The sequence below is a fragment of the Triturus cristatus genome, chromosome 2_1 (genome assembly GCF_964204655.1).
Source record: "Triturus cristatus chromosome 2_1, aTriCri1.1, whole genome shotgun sequence".
In the NCBI taxonomy this organism is placed as follows: domain Eukaryota; kingdom Metazoa; phylum Chordata; class Amphibia; order Caudata; family Salamandridae; genus Triturus; species Triturus cristatus.
Genome location: NC_140581.1, coordinates 761267332 through 761281317, shown reverse-complemented (window position 1 = coordinate 761281317; position 13986 = coordinate 761267332). Strand labels below are relative to the sequence as shown.

The window sequence follows — 13986 nt, the reverse complement described above, 5'->3', positions numbered from 1 at the left end:
GAGTCTGGCGTGAATATACCCTTCCTTCTTCTCTCCTGTTAATGTATCCATTTCATGTACTGTAGACTCGAACCCCGCCCCCGTCTCGCTGCTTCTTCGCGGCAGCTTCAGGTTTGCTCCCAGGGCTGCCAGTCGGGCCCTCGCGCCCCGCCTTGCCCCGCCCCCAGCGGCTTCTGTCTGCAGGAGGAGCAAAGGCAGGTCAATGACTCTCGCAGACCGCGGCGGCTCAGCAGAGCTGACTGTGCAGCTGAGGGAGCCGGGCAGGAGGAGAGGCGGCTGTGCAGGCGTGGCGGCGGAGCTGCTGTGGATCCCGCGCGCCCATCCCCCGCTGTCCCGTGCGCGCTGCATGCATCTGCAGGAGGACGGGCACTGGCAACCACTGCAGCAGGACGTGGGTCACAGGACTGCGCCCCCGCACCAGCAGCCGGGAAGGAAAAAGTTGGGCAAAGGCGAGATTCTGATAGTCTGAAGGGATCGGGCAGGGTGAGTGTGAAGGAAGCTCGCAGTGAATGAATGTGTCATTGATTTGGAATCACTGTAGTCAGTCAGTACTTTAACTTGGCTCTGGGGACGCATAGTTGAGAAACTGGACGATTGCTTTTTACAAGAAACGGGTATGATTCTGTTAACCATGCGGTCGGTGTATGCGGCGTCCCTCTTGTGGTGTGTGACCTGTGTGTCTATGTGCCACGCATGTCGCCCAGTCTAGCCCCGAGTTTTCACTCAGTCCCGGACGTTTTCTGCTAATATCTGCACTTGTGTGGTTCCCACTATAAGCGTAGGGCTGCCAGTGACACGCTTAAAACCCACAGCTGTGAGAAGTACACGCTTTACACCTGTTACTGAGCAACTTCCAGTCTGTGTGCACGCACGGCGGGCTGTGGTGTGCAGCGAGTGGCCGCGCGCCTGTGCCTCCGGTGCTGTGGGGTCCCTGGTACAGTGCCCAGTGAGTGGCCGCGCGCGCGTGTGCCTCTGGTGCTGTGGGGTCCCTGGTGCAGTGCCTGCACGCTGTGCCTGTGTGCTCTGTTGGAGGTGGGGCACTGGAATGTCATTTGGGAAGCCCAGTCTTGAACTTCCCCTCAGGCGGGGGGAGGAGGGGCTCGGTTATTGCCCAGAGGTGATGGTGCGTCTGAGCCGCTGTCTGGGGCAGACCCTGCAGAGAACTGCCCGTGAACTTTACGAGCTTTCGGTTCAGCGCCGTGCAGCGCACAGCTCCTTACGAGCCCATCTGTTAAAACACTGGAGGCGGGATAAAAACACACCAGGAGAGGGTGGAGAGCGCAGCTGCGTGGAGAAATGCAAGGTCTCACGGCTTATTGCCGGGGTTTGCTTGCACACATGCAGAGGGCCGTTTGGGGTGCCAGATGTCGTCATTTGAACCTGCGCAGCGGCCTCTGCTAGGCACGGTGTGCCATGTACTGTGAATGTGCAGCGGCCTCTGCCTTGCACCTAGGGCAGGGACACTAGACTTAAGCGGCAGTGGAGCTCCCAATTATTCGGCATGGTTGACTAAATTAGGTTGCGGGAAAAGCCAAATTATGCGGCATGATACGGCAGATATTTTGGGAGTATTGCTTCATTGTTTTGTAATTTTTAAACATAGTTCTGTCTGGACCAAGATTTCACTCAATTAGTACCAGTTTAACAACCAAATACAGAAATAAATGAAAGAAGACAAGTTAAGCTTTGTGAATGGCCTTCCTGTGCGCGCGAATACGTCGCCACAGTCTTTTGAGCCATTGGAGCCCGAAACACATTTTTCCGTTAAAATCTGCAGATTATGCAACAGATGGTGGATTATGTGGCAAATGCAGCAAATTCATAAATATGCGAACAAAGCCGTAGATTCTTATAATTCCAGTGGTCCTGATCTAGGGGCATAAATAGCATGTTCAGTGGTACTGGGGCAAAGGGACTAACTTCACCTAAATTAGTGGCTGTGTTGTTTTTTCATTACTACAAAAGAAGGATAGCGTGGGTTGGAGTAATTAGTTCCTTGTTTTCATTACAGGCCCTTCCTATGTTACTGCAGGCATGGTATGCCACATATTGTAAACTGGACCTCTACTGCAGCCTTTGTAAGGTATGATGTGCCATACTGTCAATGGCATCTCTAGAAGTGATTGGTGACTTTTAGGTGGAGTGCTTTAGGCCACTGATAGAACTGGTGGGGCCACCTACAAAGGAGATATAATAATATATATATATTACCTACTGGCGGTCGCCAGTAGATAGTTATAGTTAGGACCGTGTTTCCATAGGAAATCCGCAACATTCTATTTGGAATAACTTTGGCGCCGGTTGACGAATCCTCGCGAATTTTTCAAAACTAATGGGGCGCTACGCTCCGCTCCTACCCTGAAAGTCTCGGGGGGATTCGTCAAGCGGGGGCTGAGAAAAAAGGGGGGTCCCAAAACGCGTTTTCCCCATGCATTTTCCCATAGGACCTTTAGTCCAAGCTACAGCCCGAACGGCTGAACAGAATTACTTGAAATTGGGCAGAGAGGTAGTCCTCAGGTCAGGGATGTGCCTTTTGCAGGTCTGGTGTAAATCTGTTCAGTAGGTCCTGAGAAAATAGCATTTAAATCAATATATATATCTGTAAGCGTGCTCCGTGCGCTTACGGTAAGCTTACCGTACGCGTACGGTGCCGTGCGCGAGCTCAATTCTGATTGATGGTTACATGACTGTAAACATTCGAATCGGTCGAAATCAGAAAGTATCGGCCGCCATTTTCTGTCTCTCGCACTGAAAAACAAAGGTTGATAACATGAAAAGGGGGCAACGAAGAGAGTTGCAGACCCCCTAGCGTTCGTCAGGGGGTTCACGAAGGACCAAAAAGTATGAAAAATAAATTTAATAATTTTAAAAGAAAATCGCAGAGTGCGCGTACGGTAAGCTTACCGTACGCGTACAGTAAAAAAAAAATTAAAAAAAAAAAAAATGAACAATCACATTTAATATAGAAATCTAAGGACCCCCAAGGGAGAAAAAAACAATTGATATTTTGTAAAAAATGGCGAGGCCTGCACGGTACGAAATGTGCAACGTGGGCGCTCGGTGCGCGAAGCGCACCGAGTGCCCACATTTTGCGCGCACGGTGCGCGAAGCGAACCGTGCGCGCAAAAATTAAAAATAAATACATAACTTAGCATTTAAAAAAACGTATAAATTCACTGAAAAAACCATAGGTTTCACACACGTTATAGTTAGGAATTAGCATTTAAAAAACCTTGCAAATTCACTTAAAAACCATAGGTTTCACACAAGTTATAGTTAGCTGTACATTTCACTCGTAAAAAACCAATGAAATTCCACGTTATAGTTAGATCAGGTAACTATAACTTGCGCGACCGCAATGCACAATGTGTCATTTCAGATGTCATCATTGATGTCATGAGTGATGTCACTGACCATGTCATAAGTGATGTAATATGTGACATCATCAGCAGTGCATTGCGGGGGCGCAAGTTATAGTTACCTGATCTAACTATAACGTGGAATTTCATTGGTTTTTTACGAGTGAAATGTACAGCTAACTATAACTTGTGTGAAACCTATGGTTTTTTAAGTGAATATATATACACACATATATATATATGTGTGTATATATATATAATATGTTTAAATCTGACTTTATGTAAGTGTGTGTGTGTATATATATAGATATATATATATATATAGATATTTTAAACATCGCTGCTTTACATTAAGTGGTTGGTCAAATTGTTGTGTATGGCAAGGTGCAGTGTCTGTGTTGTCTCCTGGTACATTCAGCAGCTGGGCTCGTGTGGCACAAGGGGGACCAGGACAAATATAGCTGGGGCACTGGCCCCATTTGCCTGTCCCCCTCCCGAGACACCACTGCTTGACGCTGTGTAAACTAGACCTGTGCCAACACTTCTGACCGGCAAGGTGTGTCCCATGTGTAGTGAATGGGGTCTGTGCAGCAGCTTTCCGTGAACTTGTTAGTTCATGGATGGAAAGCCACACCTTGCCTTTGAAGAACGCTTAGACGGACGTGATAAAAACAAATGTCCTAACATGTTTTTAGCTTTGATTGACGGGCCAATAAAGTCAGACACATACTCAGCACACAGAAATGAGGGTCAACATCCCCCATGACGACAGTACAGTGCAGTTCAGAAATAAGGGGAAGTAGAGGTAAAAGTTAGGTTCATCCTCCACAAATATATTTAGCAAAATAAGACTATCCTGAACAAGTCAGATAGACAGGAACCTAACTGGGAAAAACAGAAGGTGTAGGAAACAATTTGATCCTTTAGGACACCTTTATCTGAAAGGGAAGTATTATCTCTTTCTATAGTCCCCTCACTCACCAGGGTTTCCCCACGGTGACATGCTTCATCATAGGGGTCCTCCCAGTCCTCTACGGACTGAGGCGTGCTGCGACTTGCGGTGTTACGTAGGAGCACTGAAAATTTTGTGGACTATGTGTGGTGTGAGTGAAGTAGTGGTGGAGTGGGAAAATTAAAATAATCAGCTAGTGGGCTACGAAATAAACTTTATTGGTGCTCTAAGCTGAAAAAATTAAAAACGGGGTAATATGACAAGGGACCCTAACTATGATGGGAAGGTGTGCCTAGCATATTAAGATGTCAACTAGTTTCGAGCTCCCCAGCTCTTCGTCAGGACTACACTGGGACCAGCCCAGTGTCGAGAAACTTGCCACTCCTAGTCAACCTTAATAGGGTGAAATAAGTGTGATGCCACAATAGTAAGGCATGCGTTTTAAAATATATACATACGTTATGTACGTTGATACACTGATCTGTAAATTACAAAATCACAGTTAATGGCTGGAATAAATATATACATATATATGCGTATAGTGTAATACGTAGTAGTCGATAAAGATGTGAACACACTACACACAGGTGAATGCACACTTCATTGGTTGGCGTGCCGCTAAGTGAAAAACAGAAAGGATGCAATTATTCACTCCATGCCGGCGTGGTGTTGGAAAGGTTGTGCTGGAATTGAATTGATTATTAGGTCTGACTAAACACACACAATGACATACAACAGAAAACATTTAACCTACTTAAGAAAAAGCAACACTGTGCCTCATGGTCACTGGAGGGGATGCGGAGATCTCGTACATCTAATGGACGAAGGGAATCAAGATCGTTTAGGAAAAGCGGCGTGTTCCGTCTTGACGGATCGCCCAGCGTGGTGTGGGAAAAAAGAAAGGTTTCCACGCTTTATTCAGCAGGTTAGAAAGGCAGCACTTACTTGTACGTTGAACCCCACATGCTTCTGACACCTAATGAAAGCCAAACCTCAGGACCGCATACTGGCGTGTCCTTGTAGCCGCAATGTTTTTATGTGCTGGCGGGCGTGTCTCAAGGCTAAAGATAAAAATGGAAAAAGGGCAGGTTCCAAATGCCGGTGTGCAAGTGGAGCCGCCATTTTGGAAAGGGGTGAAACTGAACGTCATGATACTATTAAGTATCAAAATACGTTTCTGCACGGACTTAATGGTCCAGCCGGTTGTTTTTTAAAAACGCTAAAAAATATAATAAAATAAAATAAGGTTATGAGGGCTGCACAATGATAAGGCTCATATTAAGAGGAAAAATCGGAGTATGATAAAAAGACCCGTTCCGACCTAGGTCAGTGGGAAGGGCTAAGATGGAAGCCGCCATATTGGGAAGGGAAGCGAAAAGGATTAATGGTCATGAGGAGTTTATTCCAAATGAGTGCTAGAGATAATTCGCTGTGGGGCATTAAAGATAGTGGCCACCAATGAGACACAGATAGAGGGAATGGAAGGAGGAATTTGGCTAATTGGATAACGTAGATATTATCATAATGAATAACAACATACGAGGTTATTTATCAAGGCATCTTGATGGAAATAGAAAACTAAATCAGCAAATGTTTCAGTAATTGATGTTTAAGTGAACTGGCCCCAGGGTATGTCATCATTAAGACCCCTGTCGTTCGAACGTAGCTTGAACACCCAACGTTGTTCCTTCTCATATAGCTGTTTCTCTATGTTGGGATGATTCTTGATGTGTTCTAAGACAACCCAGTTGAAGTCATTAGGAGTATGGCGTTTTTCCAGGAAATGTGTGGTCATCTTTGTGTTATCCCGCTTGCATCTGAAACTACTACGATGCTCGATCATTCGGGTGTTTACTTTCCTGGTGGTCATGCCTACGTAGTGCAGATTACAAACGCAGGTTATTAGGTAAACAACACCTGTTGTGTTACAGTTAGTGAATGACCGAAGGTTCCAGGTTATCCCATTGTTGCATTCCACTGTCTTAGTAACCTTGGTCAGATGGCACACACTGCAGTTACTGCATGGAAAATGGCCCTCTGGTAGGGGTTGGAGCAGGCGTTGGGGACCTGCGGTTTTTGTTATCATTGGTCGTGTATGGACAAGATGATCCCTTAAGTTGCGTGCTTTGCGATGGCTGAACATGGGTACCTGTAGGTCTAGGCCCCCGCTGTTCAAGGTGCGCCAGTGTTTCTTGATTATTTTGCTAACCAAGTTGGAAGCAATATTGTATGTGGTAATACAAATTTGTCTTCTTGGCTCATCCTGTGTGGCTACGGTTTTAGGCTCTAAAAGAGCCTCCCTATTGTTATTGAGAGCTCTTTTCCTGGATCTGGATACGAGATGTTGTGGGTAATTCCGCTGTATCAATTTTTCTGATAGTTCCTTTGCCTGAATGTTGTAGTCTTGTGTTGTTGTACAATTCCTTCTGAGGCGCAGAAATTGGCCAAAAGGGAGGTTATCCTTAAGGCTGCGAGGATGGAAGCTGTCATATACCAGCAGGCAGTTCCTTGCTGTAGGTTTGAAATGTGTGGTACTGTAGAGACGTCCGTCTTGTGCTGATATATTGAGGTCTAAAAAGACCATGGTGGATCGGCTCATTGAGGAGGTGAATTTCAAGAACGGGTCTTGTTGGTTAAGCCAAACAAGAAACTCTTCCGCTTCCTGTTCATTGCCTTCCCAAATCAACAGTACATCGTCTATGTACCTTTTCCATAGTTTAATATGTTCAATGTGAGGATTGTGTTGGTGGAGAATACTCTGCTTTTCCAAATGGTGCACATACAACCCTGCCACACTCGGCGCAAATGTGCTTCCCATGCTGGTACCGTGGGTTTGCTTGTACAGGACATCATTAAATTGGAAAAAATTCTCAGTCAAAGCCAAACGGCAACATTCAAGGACCACATGTCTGGGTGTATGATAACCCCAATCATTTAGATAGAGGACCTCTTCAAGGATATCTAAGGTTTCCTTATGAGGGAGACTCGTGTACAGACTCTCAACATCTAAACTGATCAAAATGTTAGTTGTGGGGTTGAATTCGAGATCCTGGATTAAACAAAGGACTGCTTTGGTGTCCTGTAGATAGGTTTCAGTGGCCTGAACCAAGGGTCTTAAGAAGGCATCAGCAAATTTAGACAAGGGTTCTAAAATCGAACCGATCCCTGATACTATGGGTCTTCCTGGTGGAGTATCCATAGATTTATGTATCTTTGGGATCGTGTAGAAGTAAGGTGTTATTGGTTTTTTGTTTTCTAGGAAATCTGCCTCTTTCTTGCTGATCCAGTCGTTAGTCAGAGATTCTTCCACTAGACTTGCGATCTCTCTGCGTAGTCGTTCAGTGGGATCCTGTTGTATTATTAGGTAGTTGCGTTCATCACCTAGTAATCGTAGGCATTCATGTTGGTAATCAATAGTATTCTGTAGAACAATAGCTCCGCCTTTATCGGCTGGTTTAATAGTCAGGTCTTTGTTATTAGCTAGTTGGTAGATCGCTTCCAGCTCAATTTTGCTTGTGTTGTGAAAAACTTTGATTGTTCTTGGATCTATCTCCGTCACCTCTTTTATAACCGCTTTCTCGAAAGCCAGTAATTCAACTGGAAGGTTATGTGGTGGAGGAGTGAAATTAGATTTTTTATGTAGTCCAGTATCGGTGGTGGTATTATCGCTAGGATCTTTATCTTTAAAATAGACTTCCAGTTTGATTTTGCGAATAAACTCCTTTAGTTCGCATATCAGCTTAAATTTGTCCAAAGCCGCTGTGGGAACAAAGCCTAATCCTTTTTCTAACACTCTTTTTTGTATAGGTGTGATGGTTATGCTGGATAGCGTGGAAACCTTTCTTTTTTCCCACACCACGCTGGGCGATCCGTCAAGACGGAACACGCCGCTTTTCCTTAACGATCTTGATTCCCTTCGTCCATTAGATGTACGAGATCTCCGCATCCCCTCCAGTGACCATGAGGCACAGTGTTGCTTTTTCTTAAGTAGGTTAAATGTTTTCTGTTGTATGTCATTGTGTGTGTTTAGTCAGACCTAATAATCAATTCAATTCCAGCACAACCTTTCCAACACCACGCCGGCATGGAGTGAATAATTGCATCCTTTCTGTTTTTCACTTAGCGGCACGCCAACCAATGAAGTGTGCATTCACCTGTGTGTAGTGTGTTCACATCTTTATCGACTACTACGTATTACACTATACGCATATATATGTATATATTTATTCCAGCCATTAACTGTGATTTTGTAATTTACAGATCAGTGTATCAACGTACATAACGTATGTATATATTTTAAAACGCATGCCTTACTATTGTGGCATCACACTTATTTCACCCTATTAAGGTTGACTAGGAGTGGCAAGTTTCTCGACACTGGGCTGGTCCCAGTGTAGTCCTGACGAAGAGCTGGGGAGCTCGAAACTAGTTGACATCTTAATATGCTAGGCACACCTTCCCATCATAGTTAGGGTCCCTTGTCATATTACCCCGTTTTTAATTTTTTCAGCTTAGAGCACCAATAAAGTTTATTTCGTAGCCCACTAGCTGATTATTTTAATTTTCCCACTCCACCACTACTTCACTCACACCACACATAGTCCACAAAATTTTCAGTGCTCCTACGTAACACCGCAAGTCGCAGCACGCCTCAGTCCGTAGAGGACTGGGAGGACCCCTATGATGAAGCATGTCACCGTGGGGAAACCCTGGTGAGTGAGGGGACTATAGAAAGAGATAATACTTCCCTTTCAGATAAAGGTGTCCTAAAGGATCAAATTGTTTCCTACACCTTCTGTTTTTCCCAGTTAGGTTCCTGTCTATCTGACTTGTTCAGGATAGTCTTATTTTGCTAGACAGTACAGTGCATCCAGGCGGCGGAGCCTCCCTGCCTGTAGAAGCGGTATGCTGACACATAACATACACCTGAGTGTGCGCGCCGTTTATGGCAGTCTTCATTGCATGGAAGCTGCCCCTGATTGGCCAGCTACATGTCAACATCCGCATTTGTATTCACTGTGGAATTAATACTCCTCTAAAGGAAGTGCTGTCCATAGCATCAGGTGGGACAGAGGCATTTTAACAGTTAGGATGGTTATCTAGAGCTAAATTAGTGACACAGTGGTTTGAGTGGAGAGACACAGTCGCAGTTGTAACCGAAGTGAAGGAAGTTGCCCATTTTCCCAAAACAATACACAATTTACAAAAAAAGTTTCCTAGATCAGTTTTGCAGATAAGAGTGTGTTGATCACAGAGTAGAGCAGGGCAGGCGGTTCATTGGCTGATGTTGATCACCCTGACAGTCTGGGTATATCTAGGAGATGCAGCTGGTCAGGGAGTGACCCATGTCCAGAATGAGAATCATGGAGGGATGGTGCCATAAATGGCACAGAATGCCAGGCTGGGTACTTACACTTTGGTTGCTGTTGGCGAGGGAGGTGATCGTGGGATGGTTGTATAGTGCAAGAATGGCATAATTGATGATCATCTGTACAGGAAAAATGCACGAGGTAAGTCCCTCGATAAAGCTGTCGCAATAGTCCAGCTGTGTCAAGACGAAAGTATTAATCGAGGATGCAGCCGTATGGAACAGGATGAGCTGGCAAAGTTTTCTAATACTGAGCAGCTGGAACATAGCAGTGAAATATTAGGAAGGATTCTAGCATCATAGTAGAACTGTGCTCTAGGTCCCTGACTTGTAAAGAGGAAGTTAAGGTGTTTGCAAAAAAAGATGTTGGGGAGTGGCAGTAGCTGCAAAGGCAGGAAAATGACTGATTACTGCCTTGGAGGAGTTCACCATTAGTGAATGGAGAACATCTAGGGCCCGATAAGGATGTTGGGCGGACCGCCACTGACAGGCTGTCAGTGGCGGTCCGCCCGTCAGCTAGGATAGTGGTCCGACCGCCGCATTATGATGCGGTCGGTTGGAGCGCAGCAGTCGGAGGGACCGACCAATGCCTCTGACAGGCTCAAGGAGCCTGCCGGGCATTGGTCTGACCGTAATCCCTACAATGGGGGAAGTGTCTGCAGAGGCACCACCAAGGGGGATTACGATGTCCCTTTCCCTCTGCCTTTACATGGCGGTCTGACCGCCATCATAATCAGGCCTCTAGTGTTGTTTGGATGTCAATGGAGAGTTTGCTTTGGAGAAGGAGTATAAGAGATGGAAAGAAAATAAGAATTGGCAAAGCCAAAAATTCACGACATTGGTACCTATTGGCTTTGCCAATGTTAGCTATGCTGTGCTGCATTGGGAAAGAGGAGAAAACAATCCTATGATGAGGCAGGCTGCTTCATTTTGTAGTTTAATGGACCCCACATGCCAACAAAATGAGGCAGGTGTGTTTTTTCTTTTTTTTTTTTCCACCAATATGAACTGAATCAGTAAAGGAAAAAAAGTACAGCCAAATTGTATTTGTTCATTTAAACATAAGGGGGGAAGCAACATGGAGAGTGGTGGAGTGAGGGATGCAACACGGAGGTCGTGCAGGTGAGGTGGCAGAAGCAGGGCACAGGTGGAGCAAGCAATATGGAGGGCACGAGTCGGGGGAATCAACATGGATATTGCGGATGGGAAAAGCAACATGGAAGGTGGTGAAAGCAACACAGAGGGCAGGGGAGAAGTACGCAACACTGGTGAGCGAGAAATGTGTAGAGTGGGGGTACACATACCAGGGTAAACACATCGTGGAGGGGCAGGGGAGAAGCACATGGGTGAGAGTGAGCAACACAAAGCATGGGTGAGGCGAAAAGAGAAGTACATGAGGGAGAAAGCTGGAAAGCATACACTCACTCAGGTAGCGTTTAACCCAAAAGAAAGTGGTGCTTTATCCCATTACCTGTGTCCTGTGAGACGGGACATGGGTGATGGGGGTGACCATGAAGTCAGCCAATGGAAAGCAGTCGGTGGCCTCTGAGCCTACTGTAACCTTTGCAATCAGACAGCTTGTCCTGTCTGGTACGCGAGACCAAAAAAAGGGGGTGAGTGCATCAGTGTATAGATGGAATCCGGAGTAAAATGAGATTGTTGTAAAGACTGTAAGAACGGGAGAGGTACCAGGCTTTGGATTTTGGTCTGATCCAACTTTTAGAGCGTGGGCGAGGAGTGTCATGAAACGGAGAAATAGCTTTTAGGGATCTGACAGGCCAACCTCTCTAGTGCCTTGTCTGTAACCCCTTGGGAGGCAAGGCTCAGAGGGTGGAGATGCCGGTCTCTAGTGAACGCAACGCAAAGATTAAGAATGATGGTGAATGAGAGGTGATTGTGGCGAGTTGAGGTGAGAAAGTTTGCTATTGTGTTAAGACTGGCAGGTTTGGAAGATGAACATTTTCGAGTTAACGTATTTAACACTCATGGATCTTGAGCCTTAGAGCCGAAAGGGGACCAGGCGTGTTTTGGGGGGCGACCAGTGGTTGCTTTTCCAGCAGGTTGATTGCAGATTTGATGCACTTGGGGTATCTTCCAGAGATGAATGAATGCATGAAAAGGAATGTGAAAAAAAGCCTGGTGCCTGAGGATAGGGTGAGTGGTTTAGCAATTTGAGGGAAGAAGGAAGAGGGGTGCACAGGTGGAAAGGACATATCAGAATAAGGGGAACAGGTTTATGGAAGAGGTCCGCGTGATTGAGTTTTAGGACAATTTTTACTACGTACAGTATCAGCCCATCTGCCAGCGGGAACCTGAGTACACCTATATGTACTAAAAACGTGGTTCACCTAGGACTCAGTTAAAGCACAACATCTTTTAACAGTTGAATCAATTACTGAACACAATAAAAGTGTATAAGATGTAAATCATCTGGCTTTAGACGCTCATAAAACAGAGATGTTGTGAATGAAACACACAAACAGGGTTACTTTACACAAAGTATATTACTTTTTGGGCACGGATTGTAGGATCAACGGGACCCCACAGCATCTGCAGTGGAGTCGAGCTCTCGGAGGCGAGCCCGAGCACACCTTTATACCCCAATACAGAGGCTACGAGAGTTGCTCACTTGTCTGTACAATTTCACTGCAGAACAAGCTGGTGTTGGGATGAGCTCATGCGAGTGAGAGCAGACAGCCATGAGAAAGTATCAACAACAGTACAAAGCTTCTACTGAAAAGGCAACATTTTAAAAAAACCTCACCTTGCTCCAGATGGATTGAGAGATGCACGAGCAGGAAGACATGGCATTTAAAGGTTACTACATCAAGTAGTTGTATAGGGTAGTTCATTTAATCTGACAGATGTCTCTTTCCTCTTTCACTTTGCAGTAGTTAATGACTTTAAAGGTTTGGTGGCAGCCACTCATTAAAGCATCACAAACGACAGAGTGAAATGAAATCATTTACAATTGCTAAGAGGGAGTTGACTTTTTATGAATACTGATGAGATGTCATGTTTATTGCCTTACTTGACGGGTCGGGTCCCGTATGCTGTACTCTTACGCATAACCTTTGAAGTCGAGGGAAACGCTCCTTATGCTGCTATTGGGCCTCAGTTTCTTGATTTCTGGTTTTCCCATCAGACACTCAAGGGATCGGATTCCTCCTCTGGGGTTCAGAGTCCACCCCAACCATGGTCGGAATCTCAGTGGGTTTGAACAAGGGTATTCATAGACAGCGAGTCTCCCAACTCTGGCACTTCCCCCGGTCCTACCATCAACTCTGCTTCACCATGTCAATACTGGAGTGGGAGTGCCTCCAGGAACAGAGGGCAAGGTACATGTAAGTGAGATGGGTTTTCAGCGGTGTGCTCTACTGGGCGCGGGGAGACGGTGTCGTTGGGTCATTCAGCCGCCCACATATTCTGTCCGAGCAATCACAGTGCTGCCTTAATTGTATGATGGATCCTGCGCCCTTTCAAATGACCTAAGTGGCTGTAGGTTATATGTGGGCGTGGCTTCTTGGTACTATGTCTCCTTGGCGCTGACCAAGATGTGCACCGTTTCTGATATTCTTGAATCCGTTGTTGCTGTGGCACTTGTCTGTTATTTCCCATGCAAGTGCCGCTCTCTGTGAGACTGTGTATCCATTGTACCTGTTGGTCCCCGTCACCTTGTTTTCCCTGGCACACAGTCTCGGTCTCTGGAATTGCATTTCACAGTTTTTTTGTCCCTGACTCTCTTTCCATGGTTTCCTGGGAGGTAGGGATGGATGGAAGTAGACGGGCAGAAGTGCAGCTGTGCGCAGGGTCCGATTGGCCTATAGGGCAATCAGGCAGTGCCCTGTGGGATGGGCGCACAGATCAGTGCATGGGCCGTTTTTTTTAGCGGTTTGTGGGCCTATTTTATGGTCTGGTGCGCCTTTTTTTTTTTTTTTTTTACTGTTTCTCCCCTGATATTACCACAAATATTGCCTACAGCAAACACAAATGCATCCCATCTCCCATACCTTGCAAAATACCCCTACAGCTTAAAGCTCTTTACAAGTTCAAAATTGTCCTTATTTGCAAATGTGGGCCACTTTTTTAGCTATCTGGTTCGCTAACGGGGGCCAACTCTATTTTGGTGCCCAGGCCTATTTTTGTCCCAGTCCGACCCTGGGTGTGCTGGTGAGTATTTCTAGCCAGTGAAATATGAAGGAGGCTAGAGCAGGGTGTGCTTAGAAAATATTACAGTAACAGAAAAAAAACGGATGTATAGATTTCCTTTTTGCTCCTCTCAGTAGTCTCCCTTGAGGGGTTTCTGC

At 45.7% G+C, this 13986-nt stretch overlaps 1 protein-coding gene across 3 annotated transcripts in view; it reads left to right on the top strand.

Annotated features, from left to right (window-relative positions):
* Positions 1–201: 201 nt before the first annotated feature.
* The window catches only part of MARCHF3 (membrane associated ring-CH-type finger 3), a 339317-nt gene continuing 325532 nt past the window's right edge, over positions 202–13986 (top strand). Inside the window, exon 1 of one of the 3 annotated variants that reach the window (XM_085632698.1) lies at positions 202–483. The gene's annotated coding sequence lies outside the window, so the exon portion shown is untranslated. The remainder of the gene's footprint in view (positions 484–13986) is intronic. The other 2 variants (XM_085632697.1, XM_085632699.1) reach the window with 2 other exon arrangements.